At 47.0% G+C, this 16683-nt stretch overlaps 1 protein-coding gene across 3 annotated transcripts in view; it reads right to left on the reverse strand.

The window, feature by feature from the left end:
* Positions 1-14946, reverse strand: part of CDON (cell adhesion associated, oncogene regulated) — a 98900-nt gene extending 83954 nt beyond the window's left edge. The window contains exon 1 of one of the 3 annotated variants that reach the window (XM_073320627.2): positions 14813-14945. The gene's annotated coding sequence lies outside the window, so the exon portion shown is untranslated. Of the gene's footprint in view, positions 1-12904; positions 13425-14812 lie in introns of those variants that run through there. The other 2 variants (XM_073320631.1, XM_073320633.2) reach the window with 2 other exon arrangements.
* Between the last annotated feature and the right edge of the window lie 1737 nt (positions 14947-16683).

A 16683-nucleotide genomic window follows, 5' to 3' on the forward strand; every position in this document is an offset into this window, starting at 1 on the left:
CCAGGCTCCTTATACATCATTACAAAGATTTAAAGTATACATTCCTATTTTATTCTGCAACACAGATTACTAGCAAGAACAGAAAACATCTTTTGTTCCAAGAAAGTTTTGGTGATTGTTGTTTCTCTCTCTCTTAGCTTGCATTTTATTAGAGGCAACTCAGACCTAATCAAGCTGTGATACACTATCATTTTAGAACTTTTTGGCAGCAAATATCTAAAGTGCTATAACGATATTTTGAAGAGGTTATTGAGAAACAGGTTCCCTGAAGCTACAGCAATAGCAAAATAATCATATAGCAGTAATAGCCTCTAACAAACCTTATGAGAAGTTGGGCTTATATTTTACATTGTAAACATACAGCAATATTATCCTATGCAAAATGAAAGAGTATCGGAAGCCTCTGAGATGTGCATCTTCAGGAGAGGAAAAAAAGCAATTTATCTTAGTTTGGCTACAATGGTGTGATTAGGTAATTAAACTTAATCTGCAGTGCTGTGTACCATTTAAAAAAAAAAGTTCCATAAACACACAATTGAGGGATTACACACATTTGACAGGACCAAAATACCGTACACAGGGTTGTTGTAGCCATGCTGGTTCCAGAACATTAAAGAGACAAGGTGAGCGAGGTAATATCTTTGGACTAACTTCTGTTGGTGAGAGAGATAAGCTTCTGATCTTACACAGAGTTCTTTGTCAGGCCTGAAGAAAGCTCAAAAGCTTCTCTCTCTCACCAACAGACGATGGTCCAATCAAAGATATTACCTCACCTACTTTGTCCCTATAGGACCAAAATATGACCTTCTCACCCAGAAATGAGCACTGTGTGTTTAAAAGGTCTCATATTTGTCACTTGAGGGAAAGAGGGTAATATCCTCCAAAACAAAACTTGTAATTAACACTTAACATTTTAGCTGCTCACCTAAGTGGCTCAGTTAAAAACGCAGATTCTTATGAGCCTGGAGAAATTCAAACTGACAAAACTCCCTGCTCTTCAAGGGGGATTGAGAAGTCAGTACTCTTGTATGTGTTCTTGCCAGCTAGCATATCACAACAAAGTTGGGGTATTTCTACACAGCAATTAGACACGCATGGCTGGCTCATGCCAGCTGACTTGGGTTCCCGCTAAGGGGCTGTTTAACTGTGGTGCAGACTTTCATGATTGGGGACCCTCTCACCTCACTGGGTCCTAGAGCCCGGCTCCAGCCCAAGCATCTATGCCGCAATTAAACAGCCCCTTTGCCCAAGCCTCTTGGCATGGGCCACCTATGGGTTTTTAGCTGAAGTGTAGACATGCTTAGTGTGTTGAGTCGACTGGGCACACAGCTGAGGGCCTAGGATTGTAAAATGCTGCAGTCCTTGTTTGGAGAATCAAGAGTCCCCATCCTTGTTGCACTGAGGGATGTCACAAAAAACCACGCCGCTTTAAGAGTGCCCCAAACAGTTAACTTCAGTATATGACAGTAAAATTAGCTATATTAATTCCATTGTTAGAACTCAGAGTAGCAGCCGTGTTAGTCTGTATTCGCAAAAAGAAAAGGAGGACTTGTGGCACCTTAGAGACTAACCAATTTATTTGAGCATAAGCTTTCGTGAGCTACAGCTTGAAACTGAATATATCCTACTCTGCATCGTATTGATGAAGAACACTACATGTGCTGTGATGACAAACAAACAGTCACTGTGTGGAAGGGATCTAAGTATCAGGGGGCTGGATGGACAGATCCGGCCTACTTGGTATCCAAATCGCTATTCTAGTCCATCCGCAATCCAGTGAGTAAAAACCATTTTCCTAATCTAATAGGTCCTACTGACCACCCCACCTTTAAAAATCTCCCACTGTCTTGTCTCCTTCTTTTCAGCACAAAGTTTATTCTTCTCAAGCTCACTTTCAAGGCTCTACACAAAACTTTTCCTGCCAATATGTAGTACCAGGTCTCTTGTTGCATTGCCTCCCCATTGCAGCAATATCAGCCTGGATGCAACTGATTTTACTGCAGTAAAACCTACAGGCCCTATATCCATTATGCTAAACATTGTACCGACATAACCAAAAGATGGTTATGCCCCGAAGAGGGCTTGCAACCTAAATGTAAGATCTGAAATAGGTGGATACCAGAGACCGGGGAGGAGAAGCAGAAGGCAACAATATTACAACTGGAACGATAAATAGCAGTGACACACAGCACACCAGCTGCACAACCATTTGTAAAGATTTGTATAAGTGTCATGGCAAAGATGACTAAGAAGGAATCCGAAGGAGAACAATGAGCTACCTTTGTAGATTTGTGTGGGGACGTGCTTCTATGTAAAAGGGAAGGCACAGAAGAAACCATGAAGGTGTCTCCTGGAAAATCTGATACATGATAAATAAAACCTTGTATTGTTGAATTCCAACATTAATGGAAATCTGACCATACCACTTCTCCCACAACTTGCTACATCTGGAATGCCCTTCCAGTTCCAGTCCACCTAGAGCAGTGGTTCTCAAAGCCGGTCTGCCGCTTGTTCAGGGAAAGCCCCTGACGGGCCGGACTGGTTTGTTTACCTGCCGCATCCACAGATTCAGCGGATAGCGGCTCCAGGCCAACGGGGGCTGCAGGAAGCGACGCGGGCCAAGGGACATGCTGGCTGCCCTTCCCGCAGCCCCACTGGCCTGGAGCGGCGAACTGTGGCCAGTGGGAGCCGCGATCGGTCGAACCTGCGGACACGGCAGGTAAACAAACCGGTCCGGCCCGTCAGGAGCTTTCCCTGAACAAGCAGCAGACCGGCTTTGAGAACCACTGACCAAGACAGTTCCCTCTCTTCATTCCAACCCCTCCTTCTGTGATGCCCATAAGAGTTAATTTCTAAATTACTTTTAATTGAAACATCAAGATGTGCATAAACCATAAATGAACAGTCACATGATCTTATTGCTATCTCTCATCCACACTCAGTCTAACTACACCCCTTGAACCATGTCTAAAATAAGACCTTAAGCTCTTCTGTGCAGGGATCACTTTCCTATTTCTACTTTAAAATGCCCAATACACTTGTAGATGCTATAAAAATAAATTAGCATATATGCAAAGAAAAAAAACAGACATTTCTAGCAGAATAGATAACTTCAAGATCAGATGCAAACACATATAAGATCTGAAATCTAAGATTGTTTCAAGAAAGTGCCTTATTCCATTACAGCATCATTCTATAGTCACAGCAAAACTTTGGTAATAATGTGGCTTGCTCATGTCAACATCATCTCTGGTGTGGCAGCAGATAATATTCCAGTCAAGTAGCGATTCTGTTCAATTACAGCATCATATGGATAATGCCACTGTTTTCTTTCCCTGGCAGCTCTGTGATCTTTATGTGGGGACATGCTAATAAGAGAGCCAGTAGGAGGGCATTACCAGAAACAATAAATTGCATATTCTTAAAGCATATTAAAAATTCACTTGTTTAGCTACAACTTACCACAAAGATATAAAAGCAGAGTATTTATATATATTGCTCAGTGATATTAATAAAAATACTATATTTCTAAGTTTCTATACCATGCCCATTCACCTTCAGTAAGTGACTTCCTTTTAAAAAGTGCACAGATTGAGATCTAACGATTAGTTACAATGCATTTTACTAACTTAATTTAATAAACAAAACAATTATATAAACAAGCTATTCTGGACCACTTGAATGTGTCTTTTCCTGGCAATGCTAGAAGATCAGAGAATGAGAACTCTGAGTTTCTTGGTCATCAGGGAGCAATGAAAATAACTGGGTCTTCCCTCTATTTTTTGGATGGCCCACGATAACGTCAGTAATGGTGGAAAATGTGTAGTAACAGCTGTTCAGGGCATCGTTGGGAGAGAACATCTCCTACCTTTGCCCCGATGTTCCTTTGTAAGGGGGGGGGGGGAGGGTAACGTTCTACCATGAGTTGCACTCATCATTCTGTTACTTAAGAGGTGTACATGCCACTTCACTGGTCTAAAACATGGCAGCCAGTCTGCCTAGATATTGGTTTTGCACTAAAATTATTGTTCTGCTCTTATAAGAAAAAAAAAAGTCTCCCCGGTTATGTCTAGACTAGGAAGAGAGATTGAGTTTAAAAATGAGATGATGACCTCTCTCACCCTTATCTATGCCAGGGGTGCTGGATTCTTCAGAGAATGAGCTTATTTCCATTTTAAAATGTGAGCCAGAGTGTAACATTTAGGACTATATATTACCCTCCATCTACAGTGACACCCTACTGATGTCAACAGGAGTCTTGCACAAAGATTAAGCACAGAATGGTATTTATTATCTGTGTACTAGGTTGTGCATTCAGCACTGTTTAATAGAAAAGTTGCTCATCCTAAGGGCCACTACTATTTTTGCTCCCTGTTTCTCTTCCTTCTTCATACTCCCGTCTCTCTGTACCTCTCCCTTTTCTGTCTTGGTGTCCCCTCCTTTCTCTGCATTTCCTTTCATCCAAACCATTCCCAGAGGGCCAAAAAAGCCTAACAAAATCAAGAAATTAGGACAGACATCGAAATCTGCGCACATTTGATTAATTTTTAGTGGTGTTTCTTCCTCCTCCTCTGTGATAGCACTGAGTTCTCAGGTACAACGCCCCTCTGAACTCCACTTCCTTTTACCTTTATTCCTGCCAAATGTTTGTTGCGTGAGGGAACTTTCTAGCAGTTCACTGGGTACTTTGGAGAGGACATCATCTTGACTTCTCTTGATTAATAAACTATGTTGCTATAGAAAATTTAGTGTTCCAGTCATGTGTTTCTGATTTGTGAAGGCTGGGATTCAGATTAGGAGGTTGGCAAGAAATGGATGTGTTTGGATTCCTCTTTACCTAAAGGCTTAAAGCTTACTACCAGTACTTCTAATGTTTTTGTGAACACCATTACTGCTGTTGAAAGACAGAGAAGATCAGAACCAGTATTGGCTGTGTCACGTGCCATAGGAGAAGTTGAACAGGCATGATGAGTTTGTGCAGCCAGGCACTGTTGTAACCACAGTAGATTGTAGGGTCTCCCTGTTGAACCCAAACCTTTTCAAAATTGAAGAAACTTCTGGTTACCCTCTGGACCTATCTGGAACCAAAGTAGCATAGCATATAGACATGAGTCCTGTTCCTCCTCTCTTACAGCTTCTCTGACTCTATACAGATGAAATATTGCAAACTTTTCCCACTGCCAGTCCTAGCACTGAGTATCAGAGAACTGAGTTTCTGGAGTATTTTTTTTTAAATACTTATGTATATTCATTTCTCAGTCTCTTATACCCACTTGCCTTTGGTAAACAGTTCATTGAAAGAAGTGGATTAGCTTGCCCTTTGAAGAGATCTCCAGCAAGTTGAATGTCTGAGGGTCCTAATGTAGAACTCCAATCTGTTTTCACCCCCTGACTTGGCCTCTTCCATCAACTCTTAATAAACAAGAGAAGGTAAAAAAACATTACTACCACTTCTCTTAATTCCAATAGCTTTAGATTTGAAAAATCCAGGCTCACTCATGTCAGAAGAGTGAGAATGGAAGACTTAGGAATCAAAAGGAGGAGAATGAAGTTTCTTCTTAAGTTTCTTTGGCAGGATGTCATGACTCACTGCACCTTGTTGACTGGTGGTTTAGTATCCCAAGAGATATCTGTCCTCTGAGGGAGCGGGGTCTGCTGGTCAGGGACTTCAGGAAGGATCTTTCTTTTCAGTGTAAGGGATACCCTAAGCTTGGGCTGCCTGTACCTCATTGTCCCTCTTTTGTTTTACTGGGTGAAGTCGTGCAAGGAGAGCTGCTGGTAACATCCTTTCAGCCCAGATATGCATATGGTGGAACAGACTGCTATCTGGATTAAAGACTAAGTGCATAAATTTGTGACATAAGATGACTAAACCCATCCACCAACTTCTGGATGGCTCCCAGTTACTCTGTGCAGCACATTACAATTACAGGAATGGGTCCTTAATTTGGGACTTACTCCTTCTTAAACTGGGACTGAGGAGGCTGGAGGCCCTGTCTGAGACTTGTCTGCAAGATCTCCTATCGAAAGAGCCAGCAAAGGCTCTAGTTGTCTGGGCTAATTCAGGAGGATGTAAATGGCCTTTGATGAATAACTCCTGCAGCTGCCAAGCCATTTGGGGAGCTTTGGCTAGGGCTACATTCAGCCTGCCTACAGGCAGCTGGATGCCATGTTTTCACTTTTCAAGAGAGACAGACTGCTGCTCACCTGTCCTTTGTTGACTGATTGACCAGGGTGAGGGTGCACACTTGAACAGATGTTTTATTCTCCACTATGGAACCCAGCTATTAGTAATGGGACAGGCATAGTTCCCCCTCTGCTGGTTATAGCATAGGAACATGTTTTCCTCCTGGGCTTCTTGGGCATTAGGTCCATAACAACAAAATGGAGTATAACCATGCATGATGGGAAGCCCACTGCAGAAAACCTGCCTTGTCTCAAATAGGATTTTTTTTTGGAGAGCATCCTCCAATAATTTAGACAGATCAATTGAAAGGCCTTTTTCAATTTTTATTTTTAAATTAAGTCCTGTGCTCTTCAGAACCAGTTTCTGTAGCTCCTTGATGACTTGGAGGCAGACAGAACTGATGGGCTCTTCAGTGGGAAATGCTGAGCTTGCATCTGGGACCAACAAATGTGTCTTGCAGCAGTGTAGGCCAGAAAACCACGGTCAGAACCAGTGAACTTGCCTGAAAGAATATACACATTTATGTATGTGTGATTGATATATATATATATATATCAATCAATCATATCCAGAAACTCATCATTTAGAAATGTCAGTGCCTGTTTTGATTCGTTGCTCTCCATACTGGCCATTTAAAGTAGCTTTCCAGTAAAAAGAATGGAACATTGGAGAGTATAAAAGCAGCAAGTGCTGATATGACTGTGAATATATCTACAGACTAACAACTACTGGTTCTCTTTAGAGGATCTAAAAATATAATTGAGCAATGAGAGAAGAGATTTTAACAATTCATTTTCAATTAGTTTAACCAGGGTCACATGACTTTTCTTGAACTCACAGACTTTACTTGCATCAGCTGTTACCTTAGGAGAGGACAGTTCTATTCACGGATTACACTAATTCTCTACACTTCCCAGTTAGCTTTTTTCCGTACTTTTAGATGCTACCATTAAAAAACGGACTGCTAGAACCATATTACAGGTCAGAAAAGATTCAAAAGAAAATTCAGAAACTCTCAAGTGGCTGTTCCAGTCATTTCATGGGTCTTAGTAGAACAAATGATCATATTAGACAAGGGAGTTCTAGTCTAATAGTTAGAGGTATCTAGACAGAGCAGGGTTTAAGAGCCAGACTTGGTGAGTTCTACTCCAAGTCCTGCTACTCTTGCTGCATTAATGCAGATGAATCACAATCTTTTTGCCCTGCCTTTTTCCTTGTCTGTGAAATGGGGATCATCATGTGTAGGGGTGTTTTGAGGCTCAACAGCTAAAATCTTTGGACGATGACATTACTTGAACTTGTATGGCAATTATGTCTTGTTGTAAAACAAACCTTGAGATAATGGCAAACAGTTTAGGCCCAAGATGAGACCTTTACAATCATTTTCATTCCAGAAAATCCAGTGGTGTTTTGTTTGTTTTTTAATAACCAGACCTAGACAAAAATGTATAAAGAAATATAAACCAGCAGCTACTGTTTCTATAGCATCCTCCATCATACTTCATTCAGCACTGTGCAGAGCTTGACAGCTGGCCAGCAGAGGGAGTACACAGCAGCTATTACACTGTTCCCAGAACTGCATGATAAGCATCAAAACTGCTGGTACGCAAACAAAATAGTAAACAAAATCGAGGCATCTTAGCTTCTACAAGAAACATAAAAGGAGAAATGGCAAAAAAGCCAATGTCTGCAAAATGAGATCAAAAATATGAGAAAGCAAGTTTTATTTTCCTGCTTTCCAGGGGGAACTCCAAACAAAAGTAAGAACTGCAAACTATTAGTTACTTTTCAGCATCTGTAAGATGTTAAAAAACTGAGTTCTGCTGTCGTCCCCCCCGCCAACACGGGAAATTCCAGCATCAGCATTTCAATACCTGGTTCAGCAACAATGCACAACATGTATTTTGCCTCTAGTGCCGGCACATTTAATAGTAAATAAGTGGTTAAATATGTGCTTATAAAAATTCAGATCATATGGTAATCCAAATATCTAAAACGGTATTTATCTTAGCTAGACCTACAGTTTCTTATTTTCTGAGACTGTTCCCCTTTTGAAAACCCATTTCAATTTTACTCTACCATTTCTTATTTTTATTCCTCTGCTGTTTAAGCCAATGAGCCTTATCTTGGTATTGCCACTTCCAACTCCAGCTTTAAATTACTAAACAAACAATTTTAAACATTAATGACACAAACTTCTGTTAGTTATGTCACTTCACAATTTTAAGGGGGGGGGGTTACTGAAATGCTATCTCCTTTTTCATTTCCTCTCCCATGTGGAAAAGCAGACTTCTAGTGATGTGAAAGTTTGTAGGTGTGTTCTTGTCTTGAACCTGTCCAGGTGGTAACTACAGCTAATTCTTATAACTAAAAACCCACTAAAACTGGATTTTAAGTCATTAGATTACCGAAGAGTACATATGCAGTCAAATTGTAGCACAATTTTAGCTTGGTACAACAAAAACACCCTTTTCACAGTTATGACATGTAATATTAAGTTTAGCAACCTGAAATAAATTCATGCCATGAAATGTTTAAATAATGATATTCAAGATCTGAACATCTTTAGAATACTACAGCAATGTTAAGAAAAGGATTGTTGCCATCAGCAACTAAGTTGTCTAATACAAAAGCACACCCTCTTCCTAAAGACTTTTCTCTTTTTTTAATAGACAACATGGCACCACTTTGTTGTTCAGTTTACTTCACACAAAATGACTCTGTCAAACTGTCAGCTAAGCTCTCCAAAGTGCAACTTTATTTTAAGAGGTATAGATGTCACAGAATGACCTATTTTGTTCAAGATCATGAAATGAAAACATCTGTGAATAAACCACCAAATGTGGGGAAAAAAAGTGCATCTAGCTACCAGGTAATCCTAATTACAGATGGCTTTAAAGCAAATAAAATCTTTACATATAATAGTGAGTTTTGCAGTCTTTAACCTGTATACATATCAGAATTGTGCGTTTACAAAATTAGACACCTAGTCAAAATTCTAACCAAACTGACACCTTAAGACTAACATACTGAATGCAACATCTGATGAAGTGAGCTGTAGCTCACGAAAGCTCATGCTCAAATAAATGGGTTAGTCTCTAAGGTGCCGCAAGTCCTCCTTTTCTTGTACAACTAGTTTCTAGGAACTTCATTATGTAAAATGAAAAGGAGGACTTGGGGCACCTTAGAGACTAACCCATTTATTTGAGCATAAGCTTTCATATAAGATGCATAAGATGCATCCGACGAAGTGAGCTGTAGCTCACGAAAGCTTATGCTCAAATAAATGGGTTAGTCTCTCAAGGGCCACAAGTCCTCCTGTTCTTTTTGCGGATACAGACTAACACAGCAGCTCCTCTGAAACCTGCCAGTATATAAAATGTAATGAAGTAGCTATATGATTGCTGGCACAGAACAATTCAAGTAGGTAACTGAAATACAAGGCGTCCTACATGTGGTCAGATTTAACAACTTCCCAATCCTTTCAAGTTAAGACAATGTAACAGAATATGGAAAAAAAAAGTATTTGTTTTAATTTATGTCAATAAATTTTTTTGTTAAGTTAAAACAACTCTTTACAAATTTCTTTAGTGATAATGTAAATGTACTTAGTGAGATAATTACAGGAAGCACTGTAAGTCTGCACTTAAATTCGGATTTCTACTCTTAATCAAAATGACAAAAAAATAAACTCTCAAATATACTACAGCATCGTGTATTAGCTCAAGGCTGGCTGAAAGTTCTTCCATTAAGTCATTAGCCATATAACCTCACTCACAAGAAAACTAAAACAACCAATTAACCAACTTTAATTTCAAATTCAAGACCAGTTACTAAGATTTTATTTTAATAAAAATACACATAATTGCATCAAGAAAATCTGAAAAATAATACAAGTTATTTGAAATCTCAAGTCGTTTTAAAATGTTCAGAAGAGGGTTCTTTAAGAATTATACTTTTTTCCTCCAGACTAACTTCAGAGAAAGTAACATATTAGGCAAAAATAATACTGAGGTATCGATTTTAAAGTTTTAAGACAATAAAGAGGGTATTAAAAGTGAGTTCAGGTTCTTCTAGCATTATAATTTTATATCTACAATGACCTGGGACAAAAAATATCTATATCTATATAATTATTTTAATTGTTTTCTTTTAACTTGTCATCACAGAAGTCAATCATACAGATTTACTTTCTTTGGAAAACTGCAATAAAACCCCAAATCATTAACAATTAGCATCAAGGCAAAACAGCTGACATACTGTAAACTGTTTGGAGAAACTCACCAGGCTTGCAAGTGTGTTTTTATATTTGTTTTCCTCCAATTTGTGTCTACAGTTTGAGAACTAAAGAGTCAGACGGATTCAATAAATTGTGTGGACGAGTTCATCTCAGTGCCCAATACACACCATAGTTCCACTTTAAATATAAGAAGTCTTGGCTAATAGTATGCCTTTGGGTTGGGCTTTTCTCTTACAAGATAAGCTGTTAAGTCATGCCTTGATTTTAGATCTGCCAACATATGAATTCTTCTAATGCCGCCTCCTCCGCCCACCATCAACACTGCCATACTACTCGCTCTCTCCCCCCACTACCACCAAAAAAAAAGGCACTGCAGGGCAGAAATTCCTCAGGTGCTCACTAATGGAATTCCCAGGGTCTCTGAGCCGCTTCGAGGATCAAGAGATCTCATAGCCCCTGCTGGGGTAAGGAGCAACGAGTCTGTTCCATTTAATCAAATACAGAATGAATTTTCAGCCCTATTCACTAGGCTGTCTCCAGGGCTCCAAAAAGGCACCAGGGAGCTAGAATCACACTAATGTGGCTCTTTCAGGCAAATATAATTAGTTTGATTTTAAAAAGCCACATTAATAATATCACCTCAGTACTATTATTCAGATCACGCCAGTGATACTGTAGGAAATGAAAAAAGAATCATGGAAAAGTGGTTTATTTTCCTGTAAGTTAAGATTTTGAAAGTAACATTCCATATGGCAGGATTCCTTACTATTAACAAAAAACAAGGTTATCTCCTTTACTGAGTCCACTTTAATACAAGTTAGCATTTATATTCAAACAGGTACCAACTCATCTCCTTATTTTAGAATAAATGCCACAAAAAGGGCCATTAAATATTATAATTTTATGAGTCTTTTACATTCTCCAGGCATTACATTACCACAATTACAAAATAACTTTCTCCTTTAATTGTAATTTTGTTTACATCCCAAAGTACAATGTCTGTTACAAGACAGAAAGATACGAAAAAAATCCCTGCCTCAAAGAGATTCCAATAAAGAGACGGATGATAGGATGCACTGGGGGAATTTAGAGAAAATAAAAAATATATATCCCACTTTATTCCTATTATATCAATATAGTAAATAATTTTGGGGTTTTCCCCTCAAAGTTCTGTTTAAAAACAAACAAATGGAATCCACAAATATATATTCATATTTCAGTTTATATATACAGTTTGAGGGAAAACATTTCTAGTGAATAAGATTTTTTTGCTCCATTTACACTTTAAGTTAAATAAAGAGCCCAGATTACCTAACTTAATATGAGTGAAGAAAGTCATGAAAATGTTTTGTCAAACTGCAAACAAACCATGTCTGATGAGACAATAGAAGAACAATTAAATTAGGTTTACCTTTCACTTTTAGCGACAAGAGCCCCCACTCCAGTACACAAATCTCATTTAACTCTGCCTTGCTGACCTGCATAAAGCAGTCCATCTAAACAACATCAATTTAATTAGCTCACTTCAAAGTCAAGCCACCTGCAACAGCAGGCAAGGACTGATGCAAACCTACACAGGCTGGATCAATGAGGTCCAACTCTATGATCCTTTGTACTTTTTGATCTTGAAGCTTGAGATGTGCTCAAGCATTTCATACCAAAGATAAAGAGTTTGAACAACCCAAGAAGAGTTTTATTAGACAAAAATGAGTTGCACATGAATCGTCACCTCTCATAAATAATGATCTTGGGAATCTACGCTTTGCTCATGAAATTATATCTTCCTCTCAAGACTATCAATTAACCAAGATTCTGAATGCAGTTACACAACATTAAAAACAACGAAGTACATTTCGGATGCCAAATAGTCAAAACACTGGCTGAATTCAACTTCAAGGAAGTGCAAAGGTTTTCCCATTTGACAGTGTTTCTCTGATTTTCCAAGCTGCTCATTTGTGCACTGTACAATTTCCACACGTGCTTAACAGATAGTGGCAGTCTGTGCTGCTCCTCGACAGTAAGAATGACTAACCGCTACTCAGCTAGAAAACAAACAGCTAATTTAAAATTTCCAAACAAATTCTGATCTTTCATCCTATCCCAAATGAAGATAACTTCCCAACATCAGCTGCTATAAATAGTCTTAAGAAAAAACAAGAAGCAACTTGCAATTTAATGTTGCAATTTAAAAGGAGCTGTGTTGAATGTTAATTTGACAATCTGAAGTTGACAGCTGTCTCTCTCCATCACATTTACCAACCACATGCCAGGCACTGCCTTTAGTTCTGCTGAGTATACCTTTTTGTCTACGAGGTATCTGAGTATTATTATTGTACTTAGCAGCAGAAAGACTGAAGGCCAGGTAGTCTGCTGCCCTTGGTTTTGCTCAGGGAACGTTTGCAGCATTAAGCTATCAACATCAAATTTTAAAGAGGCAATGTCAGAGTTGCTTCCAGAGTAGCCCTCTCCTCTCATACCTAATCCAGGCAACTCAGGAAGGCAATCACTCCTATGTCTCCTCCTAGGCTTCAACTGGAGGATGTGAGGTGGTGTTTATCAAAAACAAGCCCACAATAGTCCCAAGGTGGAGCAGCTGGTATCTGGTGATCTCTTGTCTCCAGAAATGACCCTTCCTCGCAAGCCCCCACCTGCCTACATTGCCAGGAAATGCTATGGTACATATGGGGTGGGAAGTCACACCAAGGCCTTTAAGCATCACAGGAAGGTAAATAGCCCAATATAACACCCTTCAATGCTAACACCAGCCAGGGACAGCTTAGCACCTTTCCTGGAACCTACAGAGGGGGGATCAAACTGGCTGGCCCTACCTACTTCATCACAGCCCTATGCACGGTCCCTGAAGGCAACTTCCCTGGAGTCCTGGCTGGGGACCTGGCTCCACAGCACCCAGGGATTGCCCCCTACTGCCACTCGCTCACTCATGAGTTGGGAGTATTGGAGAAGGCAAGAGCTTAGCTCTGCCATCCACTCTCCAACCCTGATCCACCACCCAGCACCCCCCAACCCCGATCCTTCCACCTGGCACCCAGCACCCCAGATCCCCTGAATTAGCACCCAGCACCCCCTGCCTAGCAGCCAGCATCCCCGACCTCGCTCCTGCCACCTGGCACCCAGCACCCCCCGCCTAGCACCCAGCACTCCCCAATCCGACTGCCTGGCACCCAGAACTCCAGATCCCCTGAACCAGAACCCAACACTTCCCGCCTAGCAGCCGGCATCCCTGACCCCGCTGCCTGACACCCAGCACCCCCCATTAGCACCCCCAACAGGCACCCATCACCCCCGATTGCCCCGCCTGGCACCCAGCACCCCCCACCTACTAGCCAGCACCCCCGATTCCCCCCACCGCCTGGCACTCAGCACCTAGTACCCAGCACCCCCGAGTCCGCTCCCCCCGCCTGGCACCCAGCACCCCCGATTCCTTCCCCCCCCGCCTGGCACCCCGCACCCCCCACCTAGTACCCAACACCCCCGATTCCTCCCCCCCCCGCCTGGCACCCAGCACCCCCGAGTCCGCTCCCCCGCCTGGCACCCAGCACCCCCGAGTCCGCTCCCCCCGCCTGGCACCCCGCACCCCCGAGTCCGCTCCCCCCGCCTGGCACCCCGCACACCCGAGTCCGCTCCCCCCGCCTGGCACCTGGCACCCAGCACCCCCGATTCCCCCCCCCGCCTGGCACCCAGCACCCCCGAGTCCGCTCCCCCCGCCTGGCACCTGGCACCCAGCACCCCCGATTCCCCCCCCCCGCCTGGCACCCAGCACCCCCGATTCCCCCCCCCCGCCTGGCACCCAGCACCCCCGAGTCCGCTCCCCCCGCCTGGCACCCAGCACCCCCGATTCCCCCCCTCCGCCTGGCACCCAGCACCCCCGAGTCCGCTCCCCCCGCCTGGCACCCAGCACCCCCGAGTCCGCTCCCCCCGCCTGGCACCCAGCACCCCCGAGTCCGCTCCCCCCGCCTGGCACCCAGCACCCCCGAGTCCGCTCCCCCCGCCTGGCACCCAGCACCCCCGAGTCCGCTCCCCCCGCCTGGCACCCAGCACCCCCGAGTCCGCTCCCCCCGCCTGGCACCCAGCACCCCCGATTCCCCCCCTCCGCCTGGCACCCAGCACCCCCGATTCCCCCCCCCGCCTGGCACCCAGCACCCCCGAGTCCGCTCCCCCCGCCTGGCACCCCGCACCCCCGAGTCCGCTCCCCCCGCCTGGCACCCAGCACCCCCGAGTCCGCTCCCCCCGCCTGGCACCCAGCACCCCCGAGTCCGCTCCCCCCGCCTGGCACCCAGCACCCCCGCCCCGCCAGGTAACCTGCCGCGCCCCGCCCCGCGCTCCCCCCGGCCAGGCCAGCCGGCGCCCGCAGCCCCGCCCGGTACCTCTCAGCAGCCGGGCTGGCCGTGCCCCGAGAGCCCCCGCCCCCGCTCGGCAGCCGCCCCCAGCACATTCCAGAGCGCGCGGGCGATCCGGACCGGACCCTCCATCCACCGCCGCCCGCCCCGGCCGCCGCCTCGCGCACACTGGCCGCACTCGGCGGCGGGGCCCCGGGCGGCCCCTCCTCCGGGCGCGCGCGGACCCCGCCCCCACCGCCCAGCGCCGGAGGGCGCGCGCAGGCCACGCCCCCTCCCTCCACTCCGCCCGTTCTCAGCCAACTGCCGCTCGCCCCCGCCCGCTCCGCTCGGAACGTACCAACATTGCGGATGGGGGGGGAGGGGGGTGGAAGCCGGTGGCCCGACCCGCGCGCGCCTCCCCTCACTCCCCGCCCTGGGGCCGGGCCGGAGGCGCGGGAGGGCCCGCCCGGCAGGACGCGGGGCTGCCGGCCCTGTGGCGGGACGGCGGTGCGGCCCCACGGCCGGCCCCGAGAGCGCTGCCCCCAGCCCGGCCGCCCCGTGGGGCTCCCGTCCCCCGCCGCCCGCGGGCTGCCGCGGCACTATCGCCCCGCACCGCCCGGGCTACCCAGAGCGGCGCCGCCCCCCCCCCGCACAGCGCCCCCCCGCAGCCTACCTGGTACAGCCCCCCCGCACAGGGCCCCCCCGCAGCCTACCTGGTACAGCCCCCCCCGCACAGCGCCCCCCCCGCAGCCTACCTGGTACAGCCCCCCCGCACAGGGTTCCCCCCCGCAGCCTGCCTGGTACAGCCCCCCCGCACAGGGCCCCCCCGCAGCCTACCTGGTACAGCCCCCCCGCACAGCGCCCCCCCGCAGCCTGCCTGGTACAGCCCCCCCGCACAGCGCCCCCCCGCAGCCTGCCTGGTACAGCCCCCCCGCACAGCGCCCCCCCGCAGCCTGCCTGGTACAGCCCCCCCGCACAGGGCCCCCCCGCAGCCTACCTGGTACAGCCCCCCCGCACAAGGCCCCCCCGCAGCCTACCTGGTACAGCCCCCCCGCACAGGGCCCCCCCGCAGCCTACCTGGTACAGCCCCCCCGCACAGCGCCCCCCCGCAGCCTGCCTGGTACAGCCCCCCCGCACAAGGCCCCCCCGCAGCCTACCTGGTACAGCCCCCCCGCACAGGGCCCCCCCGCAGCCTACCTGGTACAGCCCCCCCGCACAGCGCCCCCCCGCAGCCTGCCTGGTACAGCCCCCCCGCACAAGGCCCCCCCGCAGCCTACCTGGTACAGCCCCCCCGCACAGGGCCCCCCCGCAGCCTACCTGGTACAGCCCCCCCGCACAGGGTTCCCCCCCGCAGCCTACCTGGTACAGCCCCCCCGCAGCCTACCTGGTACAGCCCCCCCGCACAGGGTTCCCCCCCGCAGCCTACCTGGTACAGCCCCCCCGCACAGGGTTCCCCCCCGCAGCCTGCCTGGTACAGCCCCCCCGCACAGCGCCCCCCCGCAGCCTACCTGGTACAGCCCCCCCGCACAGGGCCCCCCCGCAGCCTGCCTGGTATAGCCCCCCCTCCTGCCCCCCTGCAGCCTACCTGGTACAACCCCCCCACCCCCCGCACAGGGTTCCCCCCTGCCCCCCCACAGCCTGCCTGGTACAGCCCCCCCGCCCCCGGCCCCCTCCTGCCCTCCCGCAGCCTGCCTAGTACAGCCCCCCCGCACAGCCCCCCCCCGCAGCCTGCCTGGCACAGCCCCCCTGCACAGGGCCCCTCCCGCAGCCTGCCTGGCACAGCCCCCCCCGCACAGGGCCCCTCCCGCAGCCTGCCTGGCACAGCCCCCCCTGCACAGGGTCCCTCCCTCAGCCTGCCTGGCACAGCCCCCCCCGCACAGGGTCCCTCCCGCAGCCTGCCTGGTACAGCCCCTGCCCTC

Source organism: Lepidochelys kempii, chromosome 22 (genome assembly GCF_965140285.1).
Source record: "Lepidochelys kempii isolate rLepKem1 chromosome 22, rLepKem1.hap1, whole genome shotgun sequence".
Lineage (NCBI taxonomy): Eukaryota > Metazoa > Chordata > Testudines > Cheloniidae > Lepidochelys > Lepidochelys kempii.